At 40.3% G+C, this 8,453-nt stretch overlaps 1 long non-coding RNA gene across 2 annotated transcripts; it reads left to right on the top strand.

Annotated features, from left to right (window-relative positions):
* Positions 1 to 1,983: 1,983 nt before the first annotated feature.
* Positions 1,984 to 7,977, top strand: LOC129333781 (uncharacterized). 2 transcript variants are annotated; one of them, XR_008597450.1, is made up of 3 exons: positions 1,984 to 2,072; positions 6,189 to 6,353; positions 7,843 to 7,977. It is a non-coding gene; the product is annotated as an uncharacterized LOC129333781 (long non-coding RNA). The 2 variants fall into 2 exon arrangements; XR_008597451.1 differs by having other exon boundaries at positions 1,996 to 2,072; positions 6,193 to 6,353.
* The last annotated feature ends 476 nt before the right edge of the window (positions 7,978 to 8,453 follow it).

Here is an 8,453-nt window from a genome sequence, read left to right as displayed (position 1 = left end):
CTGCAGCTCGCACGATGATGTCACTTCCCGTAATTGACATCAATGAGTAGGCCGGGAGCACGTACACTATGTGCACGCGAGGAAGAAGGGTGGAATGTAAGTGTCGGGTCCCCCACCTCCCTCTGGGAGGACAGGGGGACCCAGCAACTCTAAGAATGACACAAGCTACTTTGGGTCCCCATTGGGGGAAAGGTGGGCTATAAATGAAGTAAATAAGTAAATGAATAAATAGATGTCTTGACCATGGGCCTAACAAAGGCTAAAGAAAGATTGCCATGTAGGCCTCAAGCAAGCCTCTCTTCCACAAAGGCCTGTGGTAGGATTGCCAGATCTCCCTGGCAACTAGCAGGAGGGTGCGAAGGTGCAATACTTACAACAAACAGCCTCATGTGAGCACTTTGTATGTACCTGTTCCTGCCCCTGCAGGCAATGACATCACTTCCAAAAGAACTGAACAAAAGAAGTGACCTAAAATGGCAATCATTAATAATCAGCACAGATTGCCCAGCGCAATGATTTCACTTCCAGACGTGAGGTGATCATTGGTGGGGCCAGAAGCCTTTTTGTCAGGCTGCCTACTGGTGGTGAGTGATCACTGGGTGGCCTGCCTCCTTCCACTGATCGCCAGGAATTGGTGGGCAGAGGGGCAAAACACCAGGAGTTTGCCTGCCCCTGGCAGGCACCTGGCAACCCCAGTTGAGATGTTGTGTAGATTTTGTAATAGGCCTACATTTCCCAGGAGTGTTCCAAGCTTTAGGACTGGACTGGGGGAAATGGAGAGGAATCGCTGTTATTGAGGCAGAGCTCTAACCTAGAGTATATTTGGTCCTGCACAGAGAGAGAGGATGTTCACTCCCTGAAGCTGAGAGAGAGTAAGGTTGCTTTGGGAGGGAGTCGGTCCCTCGTCCTCTGGCCTACTTAGATCAGATACTGAAATAGCGTAGGAACTAGGTAAAGCAGATGCGTCAAGGAGCTCTCTTGTTTTCTGGCTGGCTTCTTTTTTGTGAGTTTTGACCTGTATTAATTTTGTCCATTTTTATAAATTTTCTCTGGTTTAGTTTCCTGCTGTAATATTTATTTAATAAACTGTTTCTTATCTACACTATCTGGGTTCTTCACATCTCAAATTCTGCTGTACATTAGGGCAGACTCTGGCTAAAGGGGGGTTTACTTGGGAACAGGGAAGGTACTCTGAGCACTCTCTAGTAGAGCCCTAGAACCAGGGTGGTGGCAGTCAGTTAAGGCCCTTGTCTGTACCGGATGTGAAGGGGTCAGGGGGAAGGTAGGGGTCCCCAGTGGGGACAGGAAATCCCCTGCTCCCAGCCTCCACACACACACACCCCACAACTCACCTGGCTGACACAGAGGACTTCATTTCCTTGTCACACCATGAATGACATCATTCCTGGTGCGACATGGAAGCGCTTGGGAACGTGCGCACAAAGAAACTACTCTGGAGCCATGCACCTCCCCAACCCCACTTCCAACCCCTGGTTTGGGCTCTAGGGACCTGGCAACCCTAGGGAAAAAGTGTAGGGGGAAGGAGAGATCCTGGGAAGGGACATCATGTCTGTGGCAAACCTACTCAATCCCAAACCATTCTGTGACAATGGAGTAGGAGACGTTTCAGAAAACCCAGGAGGCATTGCCTTTGGTTCTGCAGAGAGTGCCCATTCAGAAATAGCTGCCCCTGTCATATAAGAATTCTGGACCTGGAATTTGCGAATACTTTTTGATTTCCTTTCTAAGGCAGCCACTTTGCAGTGGCGCCCCCAACCCTTCCTTGAAATTCCAAAACTGCTCACAGACTCAACAGGTCTGGGCACTCCTGTTGTAAATCAATAAAACAGTATATAGCAACTAGCAGGGCATCGGCCCAATACGACTGCAAATAGCACTGTCTGGCCTCGTAGTTGTCAGCTTTCCTTGCTGGTTAATGAGTACCTATAATCTTGGTTGAAATTAATTTGCTTTGTGCGAAAAGTGAACTGAGTCTGCAGTCGTATGAGAATTCCATACATCAGCTCATCTGAAATTCGCAAATCTCCTGTGGATAAGAGGCTTAAAGGATGGTAACTACTTCTGTTTGCTAAATGCCGATTGAACATCAAAATGTGAGTCCTTCCAAAAAGCACACTTGGGGTATTCTTTTTCTGCTATCTTTTTTTTCCCCAGTAATCTCTAAGGATTATGCATATTGGTTGTAGGCTTGCAATAATTACTCAACATTAAATATATTTTTACTTGATCAGAAAAGCAATCCACTCTTAACAAAAGGGTTTCCTTTGGAAGGATTTTATTAACTATGAAGCAAAGGAAATGGTATGTTGAAACAGCACGTTATTTGCAAATGCCACCATTGTAGTTTGTAACAGCAGGGTTTATTTTTCTTTTTTAAGTGAATGCTATAAAAACATTACACAGGATGGTTATGAAACCAGAAGCATACCTCTGGATGAATATCATTTAGCCTAAACATCTGTATGAAATTCTTAAGAAAGATCTGTAGGGTGAATGAATGAAATGTTATAAGAGTTGTAAATGTGATTTGATAGGGGGGAAATGCTTCATGTTTTTGATGCTTATACCAGCAATCACCAATGTACCCAAAGGTGCCCTGAAATATCATTCTGATTATGAGCCAGTTCTCCTTCCCCCAACCATACAGCTCAAGTTATGTTTTAGCTTCCAATTTCAGTTTTAACAAGGTATTAGAAGGGACACAGACTTGCTGTCATTCTCTGCCTTTCCCCCTTCTTGTCTTAAACAATTCATTTTGCACAATGTGTGATGTGGCATTGTCATGCTTTGCGTTTTCTAACCTCACCCCAAATCACTGATTGTGGGCTTCAGGGATGGGGAAACTCACGTGGTGAGGTCAAGTCACATAAAAGTAGACATTCCTGGGAGAAAGAAAAAAGAGGCAGAAGTGATGGCTGTTCCACGTCTCTGGTGACATCTAAATTATGTTATAAAGATGTGGTTTTAATCATATATGGTTATTCACATATATTTTAGTGAACTTTGTATGACTTTTAATGCAGTTCATTAACAGGTTGTGGAAGAATACAGATATTCTTTTATCTTTGACAACCAATTAGAAGTTGTTGAGGAAAGGGTGGATAAAGGATTTTTTAATGGCTAGAAGAGACCAAGGCTGCTTCCACACACATTGGATAATGCACTTTCAATGCTCTTTAGTGAACATTTGGAACTGCTTTTCCATGTGTGGAACAAAAAATCCACTTCCAAAGGATTGCTAAAGTGCATTGAAAGTGCATTATTCAACGTGCGGAAATGGCCCAAGTGTAATCTGTTTATCTAGCTTGTAGTAGTCTTTTTAAACATCTTTTTATAGCATCTTATCTATGCAGGTGCACAATAGCATCATAAATTGGTTTACCAAAAGTCACATCATTAAAAATATGAAGAATCAACCAAATCTAAGACCAATCACATTTTTATATTATTGTCATATGTGAGAAGAGGGCTCAGAGATGTCTATGGTGGTGGGGGAAAGTGCCATCAAGTCATAGCTGACTTATGGCAACCCCTGCTGGGGTGTCAAAACAAGAGACTAAGAGCCGAACCATACAATACGAATTACACGCGAATGACACGAAAACTTACTTACACGTGTTCCAACGTTGTTTTCTTTTTTTTTTTTTAGAAAAGTTTTTATTGGGTTAGGTTCAATTATTTATACATTACAATCAATTTCCCCATTTTCCATTTCTAACCCCCTCCCTTTCCCCCCCTTTTTTGTTGACTTCCAACAGTTTTCCAACCCTTTGTCCCTTTTCCCTTACTCCTTTTAAATTCCTCTATCTAACAATTATATGGTCTCCCATTTGTTCTAAGCAATACATTCTTAACTATTTTTAATACTCTATACCCAAACTATGAATCATTATTTCCATATTGGATAAACAATTTCCATAATTCCAATTTCAAATATTTCTATAAATCATAAACTATATAGATCATACATTCGTTTAAATCAAACAATTTGACTTATGCTCTATATGTTACTCATTCTTTTAGTTATATATAATTACTTTAATATTTCTGCTTCCCTTCAATAATGATTCTATATAACTATCACATAATCAATCAATTTGACTCATATATATCTTCAAATAAACATATTCAGTTTGTTACATTATACCAGTCTTACCAAAAAGAAAATATTATTAGTTAATCAGTCCTTATAATTAGCCCTTATGATTAATTATTTTCTATCGATATTCTGTTTATTCGTCTATATATCTCTGTATATATATCAATCTATTAATCTAACTGCTTAGAAGTTCACGATTGTCTCTTCTCCCCCCCGGTAAAGTCACCCCCCTCTACATTTTATTGTACTTCAGTAGTTCTCAAACTGCCACAGTTCTCCTCCCACCTCCCATTTCTTCTCCAAATATTTTTTCAGCTTCTCCCAGTCTGTGTTAAACTGCCCTGAGTCCAGATTTCTCAGTTTTCTTGTCATCTTGTCCATTTCTGCCATGTACAGCAATTTGTAGATCCAATCTTCAATAGTTGGCACTTCTTGTACTTTCCATTTTTGCGCATACAAAAGTCTAGCTGCTGCTGTCATATAAAATATCAACGTCCTATGATGGGCTGGAATTCCCTCCATGCCCAAGTTTAGTAGCAGGAGTTCTGGGTTCTTATTTATTTGAAATTGTAAAATTTCACTCATTTCTCTTATTATTTCCCCCCAGTACTGCCTAGCTACCTCACACGACCACCACATATGATAGAGGGAGCCCTCATGTTTCCTACATTTCCAGCATTTATTAGAAGTGTTCAAATTCCCTAGCGCAATCTTCTTTGGTGTCATGTACCAACGATAGATCATTTTGTAAATGTTCTCTTTAATGCTAGTACATGTCGTTGTCTTCATTGTAGTCTTCCACAAGTATTCCCATGCCTCCATCGTTATTTCTTTATTAAAATTTATAGCCCATTTCACCATTTGTGTTTTTACTGTCTCATCCTCAGTATACCATTTCAACAGTACTTGGTATACCTTGGATATTCTTTTCTTGTCCTCTTTAAAAAGGGTCTGCTCTAGTTCCGAGTTCTCTATTCGTATACCTCCCTTTACAGAGTCCGAATTATATAAGTCTCTGATCTGTCTGTACTGGAACCAGTCATAATAAGGTGATAGTTCCTCCTGCGTCTTCATTCTGAGTTTGGATGCTTCAGTTCTAGTTATTTCTTTGTAAGTTAAACATTGTTGCTCATTATCAACAGCTCTCGGATCTATCACCTCATATGGAACTACCCACCAAGGAGTTCCTTCTTGTAGGTAAATTCTGTACTTCTTCCAGATTATATATAAACTTCTCCGTATATAATGGTGCAGGAACATCGAGTTCACCTTTACTTTATCATGCCATAGGTATGCATGCCATCCAAATATTTTTTTATATCCCTCTAGGGCTAGTAATTTCTTGTTCTTTAGCGTCATCCACTCTTTCAACCACACTAGGCAGATTGCATCATGGTAAAGTCTCAAGTTGGGCAGTTGCATTCCGCCTCTTTCTTTTGCGTCTTGTAAAACTTTCATTTTCACTCGAGGCTTCTTGCCTGCCCACACAAAATCTGATATTTTCCTCTGCCATTTTTCAAATTGTTTAGAGTCTCTGATGATTGGTATTGTCTGTAGCAAAAACATTACTCTTGGTAACACATTCATCTTAACTGCTGCAATCCTACCCAACCATGACAGATTTAACCTATTCCATTTAATCAAGTCTCTCTCTATCTGAGTCCATAGTTTCTCATAATTGTTTTTAAATAGATCTATATTCTTTGCAGTCAGTTCAATTCCCAAATATCTCACCTTACTTGTTACTTCACAGTCCGTTCTTTCCATTAATAATTGTTGTTTCTGCTTAGTCATATTTTTGCATAGTATCTTTGACTTCTTTTTATTAATATAGAAACCTGCCAAGTCTCCAAACTCCTTAATCTTATCTATCACTTTTGGCATGTTCTCCAATGGGTCCTCTACAATTAACATTATATCATCCGCAAATGCTCTGACCATGTTCCAACGTTGTTTTCAACTACACGTGCCAGGACTGCAGGACCTCCATCAAACCTGTGTTTGCAGTGGCACAGGTTTTCTCCCCATACCTTCAAGATATCCCATCATGCATTTCCACTTTGCACAGATAGGAAGCGGAAGATATAGGAAATAAGGATGCTCTGCATTGCCAACTTACTGATCGTGACAGCGTACATGTGCCATCGCAGCTACACTGGAGCAGAACATTTTGAATGCGTGCCTGGACCAGGACACGTGCTCATCAATAGAATGCTGGACACGGGCATTTGAGGTAAGACAGGACTCCTGACACTCGCTCGGTCTCATGTAATTCATACTTCTAAGAGAGGTGGTTTGCCATTGCCTTCCTCTCCAATCCTAGTCTTCTTTGGAGGTCTCCCATTCAATTACTAACCAAGTCTGATCCTGCTTAGCTTCCAAAAAGTGACAAGATCTGGCTTGCCTGGGCTATCCAGGGCAGGGTAGAAAAGTTTTTATAGATGTTTTTATAGCAAATGTCATTTAGTGCAAAGTCATCAAGTCAATAGACTAGGGTTTTGATGAAGGAAATTTCATGTAGAAGATTTTCGATGTGAAATGTGTGTGTCCATTTGTCTATGGAAATTCCAATGCATTTCATAGTAAACTAAGTATGATCTGATTTTAAATCATTTATAGTTTTAATTGGAAAATGTTAGATTTACTTTTTATTGTATGCATATGTCTCTCACCAAATGGATTCATTTTAATATGTCTATACTCTTGTATCTTGCTTAATTAAAAAGATTAGGGTTTATTTCAGTAAAGATTCAAACTCTAAGGAAGTCTGTGTGTACCTTGATGGAAAAAAGTAAAAACAAGAAGAACCCACATAAATAATTTGTACTAAGAAGCAGGTTGTTTAAGGAGAGATCTTTGTTTTTAGACCTTATCTGATGCTGAGTTTATCCAGAATTTGGGAAATAAATTTTCATGCTGGACAGTTCTGAAGCTCTAATGAGGTACTGATAAATTAGTTAGGCTTCTCATTCAGTTGCATCAGTACATTTGAACTGCTTGTTATTTCAATAGGCATCTTGTTCTATAAAGCACTTATGCCAGAAATCCTCAATTGGGGTGGACTGGCCCTTTAAAATTTGTGGTGGACCACTAGGGCTATCAGCCATCTGCTGACAACTCCCAGGAGTTTTGGAGGGTGGGGCATGGTGATATTGCAGTGATGTCACTTCCACCATGGCATTGTGGTGACTCTTTAGAAATTTCCCAAATCTCAGAGATTTGAGAAATCCCTAGAGCATCACTGCAACTCTGTGATATCACTATCGGGTATGGAACTGGAAGTGATGTCACTGGTCCTCCAGGGCAGCAATCCATAAGGTGGTGAGATCTTCCACCCTCAGGTTCCTTCATCTTGCTGCTGCTTGGTGGGCCAAAAGGAAACTGGCATTGCTGCAATGTTGCACAAAGAGAAGGTGTACCGTGGGATACCGTCCCTCATCTCCCCCCACGTCAACCCAAATCGGTGCTCTGCACCAGCAACTCACTAATTATGACCATGGACACTCACAAATGCAGGTACATGAAGTCCCAGGACAGGTGCATTAAGAGAGCATTAAGAGGAAGCACTCCCTGTACCCTAATTGGAATGTAATCAATAGCAAATAGCTTAGGTCTGTGGACATAATGGTTGAAAAGAATGGGTGTCAGTTATGGGAAAACCTAGTGAGAAAACATAGCTACCTCTTACATGCTTCTTAAAAACGACGGTATCCCTTTAATAGGTTCCGTGATGATCTTCAATCAATGAAAAAGACGGATAAAGATCTCAACCATCAGCCAAGCAAAGAAAATATTCAAAAGAAGAAGAAGAAATGGCATACATCCAATTCAACCTCTGGTGGAATCAGAAAAATAAAATTAATGCTTTAACTTTAAAAAAAATGATTTTAGAGTTTTAAATGTTTGGCCCAAGAAAGAGAATATGGATGCTGACTTTTTAAACTCCCAAGTACCAGAGGGGTTTACAGTTAGACAGCTGGGCTCCATGGAGAGAAGATTTCCAGACATGCCTGTCCCCTTTGAAAAGTTCTGAGACTTAAAAGAGCTCTGTGCTGGAGTTGGGCCTTGTGTAAGCAATTATGCATGGCACTCAAAAATGCAGCGGGTCAGGGGGAGAAAGGAGACATTCCTGACCTTGCACTTTTAAAAATACTGTGTTAAGTTCATTTTACAATTACTGCTCCCCAGGGAGAATAAAGGGCTGGCCAGATGTCCATGAAGATGATGGCAGCGGATGAGATTTCGCAGGCATTCCAGTGGATTCTCATTTGAGCTTTTTGTACTCCGGTCTAAATACCAGATGAAACAAATACATGTGCATTCTGCCAGTTTT

Source organism: Eublepharis macularius, chromosome 7, assembly GCF_028583425.1.
Source record: "Eublepharis macularius isolate TG4126 chromosome 7, MPM_Emac_v1.0, whole genome shotgun sequence".
Lineage (NCBI taxonomy): Eukaryota > Metazoa > Chordata > Lepidosauria > Squamata > Eublepharidae > Eublepharis > Eublepharis macularius.
This window is presented reverse-complemented; position numbering and strand designations above follow the sequence as displayed.